Below are 19,035 nucleotides of genomic sequence, written 5' to 3'. Positions count from 1 at the left end.
CCGCCCACCCTTCTAAATTGTGTTGTTGGTTTACAGCTGGATAGAAAACAGATGAACAGAGAATTATTGATTTTCTTTGGTGGTCAGCCGTGCGATATAAGGCCCACCTGGGTATGAAAGCCCAGGTATGAGCCCTAGAGTGGGATAAAACGATTAAATGCTTAGGCAAATATTGGAATGATAATAAAATTAAAATTTTGGTCATTTTTAGCAAAAAAGCTAAATGCTCCATCTTCCTAAATGCTGCTACCTTTACTTATCTTGGATCAAAAATATTTGGTGGTGAATTGTTGATTTGACAAAAGAAATTTGAATGTCACTTTCTGCTCTGGGAAAGTGTAGGCTATTTTTAATTTAGCGAATATTGCTAATGAAAATCATTTTTAGTCTAGACATTTTTTCTTATGTTCAATGGCATTGAATTGGCTTATTTGCATTATTTGATTAGATGTTTGCCATTCTAGATCATAAACCTCCTATAATATAGGGTTGGTTCAGGAATCATTTTTCACAAGCACACTACCTGGAGGCTCTCTGCATTGGCTTAGAGGATTTATTGAGCTGTTCAATGGAGGAAAAAAAGGTTTATCTTTCCCAAATGAAGGTATCAAAGTATAGTATTGTTATGTCATTGATAGCAACACCATGTCCTACTTATGATACAAAAATCCTTACAGCCCAAACATCACTTAATAGTTCTACTACTGCTATTATTAGTAAGTATATTATTTAGGTAGTGAGATAGCTGTCATTTAGAAAATTAAAAAGTAACCTGTATATTAAATTATAACTGTAATTTCTGTAGTGAAGCAGTTTTTAAAGGAATAGGTTTAACAACATAACGCTACACTTACTTGCTTTTATTGTGAAGGGTTAGCAGGTCCCACTCTGTTAGCTCAACACGAAGCTCATTGGCTTAGTTTAGCGCTAACAGTGGACACGCAGGTGTTTCCAATGATACTAATTAAGGCTCCGTTCCATTAATTGCAGCGGAAACTTTCCAGCGAGCCAACACGCAGAGCAGCAGCGCCCTGACTCTGTCTGACCTGAATGGGACGGGACCTTAATTAGTATCGTTGAAAACACCTGTGTTTACTATAGCCTGTCAAAATGAGGACGGTGATAAAGGTATATTAACATATATATTTTTTAGCGTTTTATAGTTGTCTCCTGACTCAGTTGCATATTTAATAAGACAACAAAGTGGTATCGTTCTTCTCTGCGTATTCATCAACATGTCGAATAACCAGCAAAGTCTGTGAGTGAGCCTGAAATATTAATGTTAAACGTATCGGTTTAACGCGAGCTTAACAAAAGATGGACAAGGAGCCATTCCCTGTCGTCCAGAAAGAGTAAGTCAAGATTTTGTTTAAATAACTGTAAGCCAGAAAATATGAAAATTGAAATTCATCAGTGTCATAAGCTAGTCTCGATGTGTGTGCTGCCTTTATTGGAGGTTTTACAGCTGTGTCTGGATGGACTTTAAAGCTGCTGATAGTGGTTATATCTTAAGAAGTAAAATATTGCTAACTTAGCTGGATTTTATGGTCTTTGTTTGGTGTCTTATATCAAAGACAGGTGTTTGAAATTTCTGTTCCAAACTTTTATAACTCATAACTTCTTTTTTTTTTTCTAACCTAAAGTTTATTGTCTGACATTTCTAGAATACCCCATCTTTTCTGCTGACTGTCCAAAAAAGAAGGTAAGTACATTTCTGTGATCTTTTTCTTTTTCACAGATGCTGTAGGTGTCCCCGTTTCCATGTTTGTTTGTGTTTACTTTTATTCTTCTGTTTGTTGTCCTTTTTCCACCAGAGGACACTGTTGCTCCAAAAAAACTATCCCCGGACTCTGCAACCATGTTGGGATCAACAGGTAAGGCACTCTGGTAAATATAGTGTTACACAGCTGCTGATTGAAGATGATTCAGATCCTTAGGCTGTTAATGGTGATGCTAAGGTCAATATATGACAGCAGAATTGATCATATTGACAAGAAGAGCTTATTTAGTGATGGAATAGTCATGTCACGGACAAAAAACAGAACCACGTTCTCCAAAGACAGCAGACAATAAACCGAAACCAACAATATTACTTTGTCCACATTGATTCAAACAATTAACTCCACCTTATTAATTCATGAATTTGTTAGATTTTTTTTTATGCAAATATGTACATACCAGTAGTAGATTTTTTTTTTTTCTTGGCAGTATTCAGTCATTTTGTGTTTTGTATTTTGCGCGTGTGTATGTACATACGTGAGTGTGTGTATTTTATCAGCTCCCAGATCCCTGGGCCTTGCTTTTAACTCTCATCTTGCTTCCAGGACTGAATCATTTTTTGTGAGTATAACCGACCAAGTATGATTAGTTTATCAAACGCGTGCATATGTATTTCACGAGAGAGTCCAAAAAAAAAAAAAAAAAAAAAAGTGGTATGATTAATTTACCAGCATTCCGCAGGGTCAAGGAAATTGATGCAGGATAATTGGGCACATAGGGAATCCTTGGCAATTTGTGCTTTCAGACTCTACTTGAGAAATTAGATGTCAGTGCAAATGTGAAATTGCTCCTCAATGTTCTCAAAGATTCCATGAAAATTTAAACATAAATCTTAAGTATTTCCAGCAAAGGGATTCTTTCGTTTTTTTTTATGCCAACTTGAAATGAAGCCCTGTGAAAATGATCTGAATGAAGCGAAAGTGTATGAGGTGGGAAAAAGACATCCGAGCTTGTGTAAAGTTGGGGCTGCACTCCGAGGAGGATGTCGGGGCTCTTGCTCTCGGTAAAATCCTCATGCAAGAATTCATTAGATTCTTTTTGACAGGAAGTAAAGTTTGAATTCATCTGAAGACGTGTTATTATAATATTCAAGATATGTACACCTATAATGCAAAATATAACTCAGTCGGTGCGTTATAGCCTATTTTTTTTTTTTCTCCTCGGGTTGTCAGTGTAGAAGTTAGAAGGTACAAACGTACAACACATGTGTTCATATGAATGAGAATGAATTACACGGGTGTGAATAATTGATATAAGAGAGCATATATTTGGCAAGTTCAGGAGGTCGTTGATTAATAAAGTTGCTGTCTATGTTTTAGTTTGAAAGAAGTTAGAAAAATGTAGTTCTGGAAAGCATTTCGACTCTTATAAACCACTTAAATTTTAAAAGCTTTCCTATGCAGTCGTCATCAATTACATTTGATCAATTTAGCTTCAATTACAGGGATTACTAGAAATGAATAAATCATCATCACCGAGTCTGATCAAAACTTGTGGGAAATTTTATATTCATGCAAGATCAAGATAAACTGATCGCTTAAAAGTCTTGCTCCAAACTCCTAGTTATATTTAAATGTTAGTGTTTATTCCTCACGGACACAGTGCAAAAGAAAATGCTAAACAAGAATATTTTTGGTAAGCATACTACATACTGACACTCTGGAAAACGGCTTCATTTGTCCTCATTAAAAGCTTAAAAGTCCATGAATAAATAATCATTAAAGAGGATACTTTTTTTCCCCCCTTTTTTATCTTTGGCCTTATGCAAAATACACTCACTGACTAAATAAATATGCTCCATAAAGGCTGTTTAGAAACGTGCCCTCCCCCCTCTACTTCCACATTTAGATAGCTGACATGCACCTAAAGATCAGATCCTACATTGGCAGTTGGTTTTGGAGGGAAAAATTGGACCTCCGAGAGTCAACTTAACGCAATTAAGTGAGGATGATGAGTCTTTCTCTCTCTGTGCTGCTTGAATCAGTAAGCAAAGCAGAATCAAAACTTGAAGGCAAGAAGAAAAGAAAAGAGCGGGAGATGAGCACTCACAGACCAGTCCCAGCGGTTTAATTATTTTAATTATCTCTCCTCTTTCAGCTTTCCTAAAAAAAGAGGCCATTAAAGGATGCCCGTTTGGGTTAATCTGATTAAAAAAACAAGATGGAGGGAGAGATGAAAGGCTGCAGATGTCAGTGCTAATCAGGGGAGTTAAAACTGCTATTTGTGAACTGGGACGGTTGTTAAAGTGGGTAGAAAGTGCGTGCAGTGTGAGTGTTTTTTTAAATACGTTTTTCCTCACTTCAAAACACCTCCTTCCTGCAGCCTCTGTTGATAAACTCCCTCTCTTGCATCTCCTCAAACTAACGCCATGTTTGATTCTCCGCCGCGCTCTGTAACTGTGCTGGCAGCAGGTCAGGCAAACACAGCGCAACTGGAAAGAAATAGTAAAAGTTTAAGTTTAGTCCCCAGTGATATGGTTTCATTTTCATAAAGGAAGACGCCATGTGAGGAAGTGATGAAAGCAACATTAGCAATTAGCAACACCAGAGTGAATATTCCTTATATTTTGCAGAAAGTCGGCCCATAAGACACATCATTACTGATTTACCAGGCTCTATATTTTTATTCTGAGGAAAAAGATAATCATAAATTGCTTCTCATAAAGTCATTTTTGCCAATAACTTAGTCTTAAAAATGTGATATTTTCTTAAAATAAGTGAAGAAAGTCTGTCAATACAGATTAACTTCATCTCATGCATTTTCTAAAACCAGATTAAAATTTTTCTTGAATCTCATGGAGCAAACTGTCTTATTCTTTCTTATGTCTATATGCATGAAGGTAGAAGGGAAGAACAGAGTTGAGGTGGGTGTAACCCAAAGTCCAGCAAGTACAAAACATTTGTGCACTCAATCAGTCAGAATTCTTTCTATGTTCAACACAGATGTGTTGGCAGATGGTTTTTGTTGTGTTTTGTGTGCGCAGTCTTCTTTTAGTCTTGTTTTCTTGTTACATTTGGTCATTTTTGTAAAATTCCTGAATTATGTTGTTTTCTAATACAAATATGTTAAAATATTCTCACTGCACTGGCTGTTTTTTTTTTCACTTGTTTTAAGAACATTTAAATTTTTAATAGAAAATGTTAAATATTGCTGTCTAAAAATCAATTTTAGATGAACTGACTTTGGAGCTGGAGATGACTTTTGCAGTGTAATTATTTAATGTAGTTATAAGAAGCCATATGCATCTACTTTGCATCACTCAGCAGGCCAAATGCAACACTGTCAACTTTGATAATGCAGGGAGTTGTTAAAGTTCTTCTGACTGCAGAGCTTGACATTTGTTCAGGCAAGAATGAGCACAAAACCAGCACAGGTGTTGAGCCACAGCATGGTGAGAGAGGAGGGGAAAGGAGAGAGAGAGAGAGAGGGGAAAAAAAAACAAAGATCTACTTTCAAACTAAATCAAGCAGAAGGAATGTCCTGAGTGTGTACAGAGATGGACGGGGGCCCATGCAATATTAAAGCGCCATGTCTGGCAATGCCAACCGTGCCACTCCTCTCCGCGGCTCCCGCCCTCCCGGCTTCCCGGCCATCGGCTCTTCCCTCAAGGTGACACTTCAAAGCGGGCACGCAGACGTGGCAGGCCTGGCTGTCGGCATGGAGCCAGCCTTCCACCCCCACCCCTTCCTCCTCTTTCTCTCCCGCCCACCACCCATTCTACCCGGCTACCCCCACCACCACCACCACCTCAAAGACACAGCTCCTACCCCTGCTGGGCCAGGTCAGCGCCAAGATCCACACCGCTCGCCGCCTCGGGAGCCGCTGTCAAAAAACTCCCCACAAGCTTAATTAATAACGGGCCATTCCTAATGCAAACCCTCTGAATCTGCAGCCTGTTTCCCTCCGATCCTATTGGTGAGTTCTGAGGCCTCGACAGAAGGCAGACAAGGAGAGGAGGGCTGGTTGGGGATGCATCCAAATCATTTGAATTTTGATGATTGGGATTCACATGCATTATTCTCTGCGCTTTATAACCTATTTTCTGTGTTGTACAGTGTGCCTGCCTGCCAGTCTGTCTGGGTGTTTTTTTAAAGACGTCTCTCTTCTGCAGATGATTGGAGACACTCGAACCAAAGAATATAGGGCCGCTCTCCCCGGCCTGCCTGACAGGTGGGGTAGGAAAAACCTAAATGTACACACATACACACACCCAGTCTGCATCAGCTGGGTCCAGGGCCTGTAATCACCTCTCAAACCTGGAGGGAGAATTTTACCAAGCACGCCATGATCGATATTTGCCGATCTGTCTGCCCGTATCAACCTCAAATAAAAGCAGAGAGCAGGAGACAAGGCAGCACAGGCAGGTCGTGGGGAGGTCTGCAGCACCCCCGTTTGATGTCTGTGAAAGCGCTCATCAGTGTGTAGAACTGGCTTCATCTCGGCACGGCGGGTCACGCCGCCTCACCCTGAGCAGCGCACGGCTGATTGTCTCGCTGTCGGGGCGAGCAGGGTTGTTGTTTTCCGAGGTGAGAGGACGGATCTTTTCCGGCAAGCTGGGCTTCCGTTTTTTTAATAGGGCCCCAGCTCCTGTACCTTGCAGGCCTCACTCAGGCCGACTTGCTGATGATTAGGAGGGGAACTCGTCCAAATTCACTCCTCCTTCTCCTCCTGCCAGTCCTAAGCTCATGTTGTTACTGTATTTTTATTAACCGCATGTACTCCTCTGCCTCATCCGTTGCATTCTTGATGGACTGAGCAGGGGAAAAAAAGTGCAGGCTAAACAACCCTGTGTGCCTCGAGAAGCCGTGGTTAAATGGTACACGGCTCGGAAACATAAGGTCTGCAAGTACGAGCTCAGCCACGAGAGCATTGCGGCATTTAGGGCAAGGAGCTGGTTACGTTAGCTGACACACTGATATAATTAGGTCGTAATAAATAAGAAAGGCAACGGGGAGTGAGGGCGTGTCTCAACAGTGGCCATTAGAGAAACCACATAGGTTGCTTTTTAAGAAAAAAAAGTCACCTGTCTACCTGGAAATACACACACTTTTTCTTTTTCCTGCTCAGTCTCACACACATTTACTCAGTGTCCTACTTGCAGAGTGTTGTTCTAAACCCCAGAAGCCCTGGCCCTTTAAGTGAGCTAACTGGGGTGGTTGTAGGCTCAAACCAACCTTAATTAGTACACTTACTGCACAGCGAGGGCAGGTACAAAGGCGAGCCTCTGCACTGCAGTTTCCCTCAGATTAAGCCTCTTTTTAGACGAGGCTGTAACCTCCCACAATGACGCTGTAATTAACTTCATTAGCTTTCGATTCTCTTTTAGTTTTGGCAAAGTGGGTGAGGCTTATTTTTGGCCTCCGTTGAGATAAGAGATGCAGAAATCGGTTAATCTCGTCTGTCTGTGTTTTATCTCCACCAATGTTGCTGTATTTCACGCGTGCTACCTGCTGTTCATCTTGGCGACATGCATGTGCATGAGCGGGTTGTAATGAGTCAGGCATCGGGTTTTAATAAGCAGAGCTTTACCCACAGATCCTTCTGTGATTTGCATCCATGTCGGACACGAGGCGTAAAGCGGGGTGATTGATTCATGGCTCGTCCCATATTGGAGCGAAAGAGAGGGAGGAGAGAGAGGGAGAGAAAAAGGGAGAGAGAGGAAGGCCATAGATTTATTATCAAGCTCAGCGACAAAGAGAGGAAGAGAGTGTGCATATGTTAATCCGCTGGCTGAACGATGATCAAAGACTGGAACAAGCTGAGCCCCGCTGATCGCCTCGGGGCAAACGATGCTCTCCAAGCAGCTGGGAAAGTGTGCAGACGAGGAGTAAACAGATAGTTAGAAAAATCAATAGCTGAGGTTTGGGCCACGGCTTGGTGTGAAGGTCAAAGGAGGCTGGTGTCCACGGCGCATGGAGGGAAGTCTGGAAACCAGGGGCGCTTTTAGGCCAATTTAAGAGAAGTGATGTGTTTACAGCTGAGTTGTGTCCAGGCATGAAGGAAGTTCAAGCTGGGGTTACGGCTGCTCTGGTCAGCTCGGTGATATAAAAACAACACTATTAAAAAAAAAAAAAGAAAAGAAAAAACATCAGTTCTGGTTCAGACTCCAACATCTAAGGATTCATGGGCAGTGGCATGGGTGTGTGTTTGGAATGAAGACCTCGCATCAGCTCATTTGGGTTTCAAAGGGAGAAGGATCTTCTTTTTAGTGTCAAAACACCCTGCGTGGGGGTCGTTTGTTCGTCATCTGTTATCCCACGTTCTTCTTAAGACTGACCCAAAGTATTCCCACAAGCTCTCTACTTCAGGTACCCACACTGGCTGGCTGCTTTGGGAATTTGTGCCATCCCCATGACCCCATCCTCAAGGCATTTTTTTCAGTTTGAATTTTGCATTTCTTTTGTCAAAGGCTTCCGATTCTCCTATATGTCACCATGTAAATATTGCAGAAAGGCAAATACTTCCTCTCATCAAAGCAGCCACCTCTCAGCTCCATAATCTACAATATTTGTTTAAAAATAAAATTCTGTCATTGCTCCATTAACTATGAATTCATATCTTTGTTTTCCTATAGCTGATAGTTAAGATGACTTAGCTTCTCACCCCCAAGCTTTGCAGTCTCTTGACTTCCTTGACTTCTGAAGCGGATTGTTTTTGTGATTAGTCACTTTGTTTAATCTGGTAATGATGGCATCCCCTCAGGCTAAATGCCTGATTTGTGCTTACCAGTTTATTTATTCATTTGTACTTTTGACATGTTAATCTGCATAAACGGCACAGAGCTCCACCAGGACCCCCAAACATCTCCCAGCACCTGTCAATTACATCAAATCTGAGACACCAGGAAGCAGCCACCCTGATCTCTGCACCTTGATTGGCTTAGAAGTCTGCCTGTCAATCAGCCCTGATCTACCCAGTCCTGTCAGTGAGATATGGATATTCAGCCCTTCATCTCTACTTCACGCCTGCAGCATTAATTCAGCAGAACTGCTGTAATTATGATTGATGAGAGAAATGTGTAATATGGCACAGAAACAGTACCACACAATGCAGTCCTCTTTCTTTACTCTGTGGCTCTTGTTCTACTCTACTACTTTATTGTTGAGGTAGGGAACTGAATTTGTGAGGAAAGCTGAAAATCTAGGAGTATTAAACAAACACAAACCTCAGCTAGGTCTGCACAATCCAAATGTGTAATTTATAATCTGAGACACATAGCTAGAGACAAGCTAATGATGTTTGGAATTATTAGGGCTTTGTATAAAATGTAAGTAATTCAGACACATGGCCCCTAATTCATGGCCAATGAGATGCAAATTTTGCAGAATCACCAGAATAATCAGATGTGCCATGTTCTGTGTAAATTATGATGCAGTTGACCAATGTATTCAAGAGTAAGGGCAGTTTCATGTCAATTAAGCCACAACGAGAACATTGGCATATCAGTGGAGCCAATTAAAAACTTTTGGGGGTTTAGGGAGTTATTTCATTGACCTGTGTCCTCGTGCATGGCATTGAACCCCAAGTACTTCCTGAAGGTCCGGCAAAGTCTTCGTCACAATCCATCAGTGTGAGACTGTGAATGGTTGTGGGTGAATGAGAGGCACATTGTGAAACAAAATGCACTCCATTTAACAAATGTGTGTGGCCTCTACAGGAAGATTTATATTGAGCCAAGGATTGAACCTTTTGCTCCATCTAGTTCTTCTTTGGCCCAAACTTCCCACTAAATTTCATAAAAATCTGTTGAGTACTTTTCAAGATACTAACAAACAAGCAGACATACGGGACCCAAAGCCGAACCTCTTGTGTGTTGATACTGATCACACCGTATGAATGGTTTGCAGAATAAAAAGACAACATTCACAAGTTTTGACCCAGGAATTGTTAAATTGGAGAATTGCCAACTGAGCTGACAACAGACCAGACGTCAAAAGAAACTGGCTGACCTCTCGTGCTGCAGCCTGGCCATTAGCAAATCCTCCGGTGACTTGTCGGACAGTCGGAGACCTATAATTTACTGCAGCATGGTTCAGTTAGCCCTACAGCAGGCCTCTGGTTATTTGATGCAAATGTTCCCAAATGAAACGAATGGGAAATATCAACAAGCTCTGAGTAATTGCAGCTGATAAAAAATGCATGGGGGTTGTGGTGCCGGACTCGCTTCCCGCAGACGCAGGGAAGTTATCTCTCATTACCCGGACCGTGATAAAGTGCGCCGACTTCGCCGTCAAGCTAAAGTAATGCATTCAGGTCTGTCTAATAAAGGCTGCTGCCTACCAAGCACTTGGTTGTGAAATCCATTTGCTGCAGTTTGTTATGGAGGAGAAATATTGTTACTGGCTGCAGCGATTAATTTTCTCTCTGTGTGCTTTGACGCTTGTCTCCGGAGTTAAAAATCCCTGTACATGAAGCCTAGATGTTTTATTCGATGTAAAAGTTAATTTATATACAAGTATGGATGTACACTATGTAAAGATTTCTCAGTAACAACCCTCACAGTACATTTAAAAAGTACATTCTGTCACAATTCTTCATTGGTATACTGGGGATTATGCTATCAGCTAGTTTTCAACAGCATCTTGTCTTTATTGCTGTGCCATAATTCAAGAGCTCAGGCCTTCTATCTGTCACCTGAATGTCAGGAGTCAGGACAAGCTCTGATTTAATCTGCCATGCAAAACAGCTGTTTGGCTCCAAGAAATCTGAATAATAAAGAGGAAGACACCACAGCTGTCGCTGCAAGCACAGCGGGGGATCCGAACTCCACAAACCAAAAACATGAGACTAGATTATGAGGAATGGATGAGGATGGTTTCATGGCAAAGATGAGCAGCTTTGCTGTGCTGCTGGGAAAACTTGTAGTCAGTGGAGATTTGGAAATTATTCGAATAGGAAAAGTAGATGTGGTTGTTGCCTTGAGTTTAAAAATCCAGGAATGGTCAGCTGAAAGACTGGGGGCCAATATTTTTGCATGTTTTAGCCTATTTGCTTCTTTACATTAACTTACTGCTGACTGTTTTCAAGTCCATATTCTTGATGTTTTTAATGTTTTTCTGACCTTGTGAGCAGTTATTGGTCTCCATTCGGTTCAGTTTGGTTTGAAAAAAAAAATCAATGTGCAGACTTTAAATTATAGAGATAGACACATAATCCATCCAAGTGAGCACCATGGCATCTTATTTTTTTGTTAATTTATTTTAATCTCAGCAAGGTAGCACAACTTTTATTTTTGACACATCCAAGTCTTCAAAAGAAAATTAGAATTCAAGACAAAACTCTTTCAGATCTCCAAATCCTGACTATTAGAATTACATTGTGGTTGAGCATTTTGTGTTTAGAGCTGTGTCAGTAGCCTCAGGATGGTAATTAACTTCTGAATGTTGACTGTTTTTTGCTTTTAGTCTTAGGTCAAGACTTAAGTACCCTCGTTATTTTAACTTATATCTCAAGTCTAAAGCCTTAAGCGTGCATGTATTAGCCCAGGATGATAACTTTTAAAAGTAGACAGAAGTAAATCTCAAGTGTTCTTAATAATGTTATCCAAGTTGAGTTTCATACTGTACTGAAATTAATGGAATCCAATAGCTTCAAGAAGGACACATTATAATTTATTTATTTTAATTTATACTGTACGGCTGTGTAAAATAAGGTATTTTTAATAAAGGGGTAAAACATGCAAAAACTACATTCTTAACATTTGTTGTTCTGCTCAACCTTTCCAACTCATTTTAAAAATGCTGTCAAAATGATCCCCTTCTAATGACAGATAACATTTCTGTGAACTTTGAGATCTGCATGTTGCCCATGCAGATGAAAGGATCATCAGCAATTCGGCAAAAAGAAAAAAAAACTTCACTTCTCAACTAGGGTTAATGCTTGTGGCAGTGCACTGACGTCAACAGCTGTTCTCAAACAAGCCCTTTGATGACTCATTGACAGCAGAAGCTCCCGATTGCCACTTTCACTAACTGGGGAAATGTCAGCGTCTGTGCTCAACGGAGGCTGATCACAGTCCCTCTACAGCTCCCGTCTGCCAGAACGAGGCAATGATGAAATAGCTCTGGTGTTAATGGATGTGAGAGCAATCTTGACCCTCTACAAAGAGCAGACTCTCTGTCTCCATTAAAAACGGCCTTTGCTTTGGTCTGGATCAGAGCCTTGGCTCTCTCTGTGCCACGGGGAGTAGCCAGACAAAGGTAATTGTACGCCTCCTCTGCCCCTCCACCTCCACGTCAGGACTCAGGGGAGCGCCTGTGGAGGACACGGATTTTGAAATGGAGAGAAAACACACGCAGACAAGTAATGATTAGGTTATTAGCGCTGAGGTGACTAATTACCTAATTGTACTGTCAAAAGGGGGAGCAGGAGGGGGAGCTAAGCTGCAAGGTGAGGAGAGAAGAAGGGAGCAGAGGAGGAGTCTTTGGAGACAGTCAGGTTCATCTCCTCTCTCCACGTTCCTCAGGCTGGGCTGCAGGGGTGGGTCCCTCACTACGTCTCTTTCCCCGCGGCATCCCCCCAGCCTGCTGTTCAGGTCCTGGTGACATCTGCTGGTAGCACGGTGTGTCCTCCCTCCCCCCCTCAGAGGCCGGAGTCCCCCCCCACGTACCCCCCAACCTGCCTCCCCGTGCAGATGTTGTGGTCCCTGGGTCCTGCCTGTGTGGAGAGCGTCAGGCCTGTTTGATGTGTGATGAAACAGAATCGAGCGAGCCACTCGGGGGCTCAGGGAGCAAAGGGTGTAGAGGGGGTGAGGAAGGGTACCAGGAAAGACAGTCAGGAGTCAGGGAGGACAAGGTGGGGAAGAGTACAGGGAGGAAGGGATGTTGGGATACGTCTCATTACAATATCAATCAGAGGCCGGGCACAGAGCAGGGTTTGGGATGTCCCTGCACTGGAGGTCAGAAACCTTCAGAGAAGAGAAGACAAGGGGAGGGGAAGAGAGGAAACAAGGAGATAAGAGGAGAAATGCGGGAAAAGAAGAGGTGAGAAGGAAAGATTGGGAGAAAGGAAATAAGAGTTGAAACAAGGAGAAAAAGGTTGAGGTAAAAAACATAAAAGGTAGTAAGAGAAAGGGGAAACAAATTTGAGGAAAGAAAAGTGGATTAGATAAGAGGAAACAAAAAAAATGTAGTAGAAATTAGGAGAAGAAAAGAGTGTAAAAAAAGAGTGAAACAAGGAAAAAGCAAGGGGGAGAAGCAAGAAGAGAAAAGGGAAATAGATTAAAGGAGACTAAATGAGATGAGGGCATAGGAAATGAGAGGAAAGGAAACAAGATGAAAGTAGAGAAAACATCAAGGGGTGTGAGGAGATGGGGTGAGAGGAAAAGAGGGTCAGAGAAGGGAGCATGAAGAGAAGTGGAGACAAAATGAGATGAAAAAGAAAACAAGGGGAGAGGAAAAGAAATGAGGGATATCTTGAGAAGTTAAGTAAATGAAAAGCAAAGCAAGAGGAAAGTGTTAGGAAAGAAAGAAATTGAAATTAACAAGGAAGAGGAAAGTAAACTGTAGAGCAGACAAAATGAGATAAGAAAACATGAAATGAGAAAAAGATGAAGAGGAAAAATTAGAAGATATGGTATAGGAATATAAAGGAGACAAAGGGACATAAGAGAAAGCAAGAGGAAATAAACCAAGATTAAAAGGGAATCTGCAAACGGAAGCAAAGTGGCTGAGAAGGTGAGAAACCGACCAGAGGAAGCAAAAGGAGAAAAAACAAGGAGAGGAGGAAGAACTAGACATAGGAGAAAAAATGAGATGAGAGAAAAGGAAATTAGAAAAGAGAAAGCAAGAAAGAGGAGGAAATGAGGATCATAAAGTTGTAAGGAAAGGAAATGAGACAAAAGGAAAGAAAAAGTGGAATGAGATGAATGTAAACGTAAGAAAGCTTGATTAGAAGGACAACAAAAAGAGGGAAAACAGTAGAGGAGGAAAGTATACATGAGAAAATGAAATGAGAGAAAGCAAGAAGAGGAAACACAGTAGGAGTGAAAAGTGGATGACAGAAGACAGTGTGAGAGGGGAACAGAAGAAAAGAAGGAAGAGGAAATTCCATCAAAGCAAAAGAAAGGGAACATTAAGAGGTGAAAAGGCAAAATGAGATGAAAGGAGAGGAAACAAGGGTAGGAAAGGATGAGGAATCAAATCAAGAAAAACTAAATTTAGAGGAATAAAAGAGGAAACGAGACATGATGTCAATTAAAACGAAATGAGAGAAGGGTAAAAGGGGGGGGTTATGCGAGAAGATGGTGCCAGAGAAACTGAGAGGAAATGACATGAGAGGAGAGGAAAGAGCAAACAAGGAGAAAAGATATACAGTAAGTAGATGAGACAAAGCAAAAGGAAAGGAAGTGAGATGAAACGAGACAAAACAAAAGAGTGGGAAAGGAAAGTAAATCAGAGAAATTGTGATAAGAGGAAAGGATGTGCACGAGTAGAGGAGCTGGTCGCAGCTTTCTCTCATGTCTCCTTCCTCTCTTTCTTCCTCCAACATGGCTGCCTTGCCTCCTCTCTTTGCTCAGCGTTCCTCTATATTCCCTCATTTACTCATGCATCTCTCTGCCTGATCTTGCTCTCTGTGCAGTATGTTAATTATTGTTGTGAAAGAACAGAAAGTTAATGACGACGAAGAGAAGGATGATGATGATGACGATGATGATGGGATTATGATTACCACTTAGTGCGGGCAGTGCCGTGCCACGTAGAAAAAAAAGTTTAATGGGAGGAAGTGGGTGAAGAAGTGTGTACAGGGACCAGGTGAAGCGATGGATAGGTTAGCAGTTAAAGATCAAAGTGAAAAACAAAGGCGGATTTCAAACGGGCCCAGAGAGCTTGGCAACAGACTCGCGGCTCCTCTGATAATACTTAGATCTATAAATGTTTCTTTTTTTATTTATTTATTTTCTTATTTATTTTTAAAATTATTCATCGCCATAATAATTTGGGCCTAACAAGCACTTGAGGGAGACGGCTTCCTTTTGCATCTCTCTCCCCCATTTCTTTAGTTCCCCGCTCCGTGGTGCTGGGAGCTCTGGGATTTGGGGGCACTATTAGAGAGAATTTCTTTTATTTGCTGCTAATGAATGATATGCATGATACTATTTTCTTTTTTCTTGTGTACTTTGTGGGGGTAACTGCGAGGATTGGGGCAGGAGCTGGAGAATTGGACTCTTTTTCGAGGCTTTGTTCATTTAACCCTCTTCTTGCCTTCCGAGCAAGTGCACGAGGTTATTATCATCACTTTGCCAGATTTCCAATTCAAATATGCAATCATACTTCACTTGACACCAGTGATATGGCATAGTTTGACTTTGTTTTTCTATTTTCACACTGTATGTTTTTGAAATATAGGTTAACTGGTCTGTAGATACAGGAGGGGCACAGCAGGTCTGTAAACATCGCTGCCACCGAGAGAAATAACTGCACATTTATTTGTTCTTGATTCTTAAAAGGATCCCAACTGTTTTTTTAATGCCCAGTATAGTATAAACAAAACAATTTACTCATCCTAATGCTGGGCAGACCCTGGATGATCTTCTATGTTGAGTTTACTTACACTACACATTTTAATTGGCTTCTCTGCACTGGCAAAACATACCATTTTTAATGTCACACCGTACAGATGAATTGAATTAATCACAACATAGATAGCTCACACTGAACATAAACACTGAACCCCCCGATCGTTTTTCTCCATTGGCGATTCCAAGAAAGATTTATTCAGACAAGATGGCTGCATCCTCAAAAATGTGGACAAAAATAGAAAGAAGAAAAATATGGACCAGCAGCTGTGAAGATGCAGAAAATATGGTCTGTTTTGCAGCGCAGTTCAGTTTTGTTTCTGTCGCAGCACAGCCAACACTACAGCTGCAACATGTGAAATACTACTCCAATAATATTAAAACAAGTTTACTGCAGTTTAGAACAGAGCTTTTGACAGAAGCATCGAGGGAAAGCAGATCACAGAACTGCCTAAAGCTGCAAGACAGCTGATCTGACCTGCCAGAAATGGACCAATGGGTAAGGACTAAAAATTAGTTATTACCCAAATATTTTTACGCCCGTATATATTTATACCTGTGTATATTTACACCTGATACTTGAGAAAGATAACAAATGAATGAATGAATTGTTTCAACACTCCAAAAACTGTTTATCATAACAAGCAAAAATGTGTACAAAAGTGCATTAGATTCACCAAAGAAAACGTTAAAATGAGACAAGTCACCTCACAGTTTAACACTTGATGAAGGTTCACACCTTATTTTCTCTGGGTGCTAATTTTTGAATTCAAATTATAAACATGCTGCAATTTAGTTCAGTGCAGTCTTCTCATTTCTTGAATTTCCGAGCAATGCATTTTATTTAGAAACAAAACAAACCAGAAAGTTATTGTTGCCTTCATGGCAGATTTTCTTTGTGTGTTACAAAAGAATAAGAGTTTTAGGAGCCCATAACAAACCAAATGACTTGTCAAATCTGGTGCTTTTGCTGTGTATTCTCCTGATGCTGTATTGTATAAAGTATTAATGTTGCTGTTTGTGCAAAAATGTTGATATTCACTGGGGAAACACTGACCTTCACCTCTCTGTGCAGGAAATAATGCAAATACCTTTTAAAGAGTCGTCTCGGTAGACTTTTGGAAGAACCACACACACACACACACAGATAGATAGATGCATACATAGACAAACATGGACACATAAACTATTTTGCCTGCAGTGATGGCTGCAGTACTATATTCCAAATGTTAAAACAGCAGCACACATCAGTGTGCTCTGTGCCGGTGTAAACATGGCCCGATAATGACCTCCCTCCTGACTGGAGAGAGCTGCTCCTCCTCGGCTGTCCCTCCTCTCTTCTCCTTCTTCTTCTTTGGTGTGATGTGTGCGCCGACCCGGGCTGGCAAAAAACTTTGAAGTTGCCTCTCTGCCACCTTCTGCCTAAATCGGCAGCTTCAGATGGGAGTTGATGGAGGCGCTATTGTCTCCCTTTGGAGCGCTCTGCAGGAGAGGTTGTGTGATGAATGTTTGAGCAGCGGTGATAAAGCTGCACTTTTCCCATGCTGTGAGTCATGCCAGAGGCTTCACACGCCTCGCTGGTCAGAAGGGGAGAGTCCAGGCTGGGCCGCCCTGATCTTTACCTCCTACAGCGTGCTATATGGATGGGGCTTTAGGGAGCTTTGGGTCTAAAGGTCGACTGTGTAAGTACAGAGCAACTCCATAACACACCTGAGAGAAAAGACTTGTGTGTGTTGATGCGCAGATTCATATTGATGCCTGCCCTTTCTTATCCTTTAGACACACAGCACAAAAACAAACTTTGTACTAATATGTGTGAGCACAGAGGGCTTGTGTTGATGTTTAATTTAACCCTATAAATGACCATTAATTAATAAACCTCATGCTTCAGTCTTCTTTAGTTGCATGAGTGAACGTTTAACTTTTAATCTGGCAGCAGAGATGTTGACACATGCGTCGGTCTGCATTAAAAACTACCACAGAATGACTCAATTAGAGCAGTGCGGTGAAAGCTATCACTCAGATGCAACTTGGAGATGTTAAATCCCTGTCTTTGTTTGCTTCTGCAAAGCTTGTTGCTGCCCAAACCCTGAACATCTGTGCAGAGGGATGGGACGTGCGGAGGGTTGATGGCAGGCCACATGGGGAAGGCCTCTTCTCCCTCAGTCTGTCAGCCCACCTGACTGCTGCTGTGGCAGGCCTGCCCAAGGCAAGACCACAGGCTAGGGCCTCCTGTGGGCCTCCAGCAGAGCTCACCAGCCTCCCCAAGCCCATTAGAGCACCCCTCCTTCCACCTCCGCCCGCGAGGCCCCCACCCAGCCCTGCAGCCCTCTGCCCCAAGATGCCATCGCTCTCTGTCCTGCTCGGCTCTACACTGAAATAACTCTATTGTTTTCCGCTGTTTGCCATGTTGTGTCTGTAATAGGAGCGGTTTGGGGGCATGTTTTTTATTTTTATTTATTTTTCTTCCTTTGCTTGCCTTGTCCTCAGGCTGCAAGGTTTCAAATCAGACTCCTGAGAGGCTCAGACTTCCAGTGGTGTGAGAGTATTTTTAGGGAACAAATCCCAGAAAGGCCTTTTTACAGTTACTGCACTAATGTGGTGTGACTGTCAAAGCTTCCACTTGTGTCTGCCGTTCCCCTGAACGGTCCAACATGGAGGACTGTCGAAGCACTTAACCTGGATTCACTGTCTCATAGTAAAGACAATAGCGGGAAGTATTTCTGTTGTATATTTCTCTCTTTGGTTCTTACATCTTTGATTTAATGAGATCGTCTGGGGAGCAGCTGAGATTCTCAGAGGCAAGGTGAGGTGTGTGTGTGTGTGGGGGGGAGGGTGATCAGATATTCTGGATATCCTGTGATTCTCTGTCTATTTGAGTCTTTTTGATCTAAATGAAACTACAGGGCGCAGAACGGACCCTGCATGTGAATCAGACCCGGCGACTTTGCATACGAGCTGCAGAAATACCAGGAGAGCAAATTCATGTTCAACCCCAGTTGTGGATGCAATTTGTGAACGTGAGCTTCTGAAGCGCACTGTAATGGTTCAATTTATAATTAATCATATCTGATTTGCCAGATTGCCATAAACTTGGGGGATAAAAATGTGAGTGTGTTGGGGTTTCATATTTTTTTTAGAGCATTAAGTATTTATGATCCTTGATGGATATATAAACTGTGGTAAATCCATTGCCTTGAATATTGATTATCTCTAATTAAAAATGCAGTTTGATAAGAAGGTTAGCGGCTTTCTCTGGACAGCCTCGCCCCGTTTTTATAACTTTCATATGATTTTTTTAAATTCCTGACCTCCTTGCTGTGTTTCCCTGCTTACAGTTCAGTATGCCAATTAGCTGTAGAGCTCTTTAACGAGCAAGTCATTAGTTCTAATTAGGATGTGGTTAACTGCGATGCATTAAAAGGCGAAACCCATCATGTTGACGGATGGCGGTGTCGCCGCTAAGCCCGACTGGAAACAGCTGTTGACTTTCCTGAGAGGGTCACGCTATAAACAAATACTCCCCTGAGCACAGAGAGTGGATGGGACACCTACTTGTACAAAGTGATTGAATGCACCAAATTAAAAAAATAGGTGATCAGTGTGGACTTACTATTAGGTGTTTATGAAAATGTCTAGGCCCACAAAATAATTTATATGAACCTTCTGTTCAACCCTGTCTCCTCCTATGAAGACAAACATAATGTTACCAAGATTACAGTTTTCTTCTCAGTGTTCAT

General features: G+C 41.7%; 1 long non-coding RNA gene across 1 annotated transcript; it reads left to right on the top strand.

Annotated features, from left to right (window-relative positions):
* Positions 1-1,047: 1,047 nt before the first annotated feature.
* Positions 1,048-18,384, top strand: LOC113745742 (uncharacterized). Its single transcript, XR_003462368.1, has 4 exons — positions 1,048-1,352; positions 1,665-1,702; positions 1,815-1,874; positions 17,367-18,384. It is a non-coding gene; the product is annotated as an uncharacterized LOC113745742 (long non-coding RNA).
* The last annotated feature ends 651 nt before the right edge of the window (positions 18,385-19,035 follow it).

Source organism: Larimichthys crocea, chromosome IV, assembly GCF_000972845.2.
Source record: "Larimichthys crocea isolate SSNF chromosome IV, L_crocea_2.0, whole genome shotgun sequence".
Lineage (NCBI taxonomy): Eukaryota > Metazoa > Chordata > Actinopteri > Sciaenidae > Larimichthys > Larimichthys crocea.
This window is presented reverse-complemented; position numbering and strand designations above follow the sequence as displayed.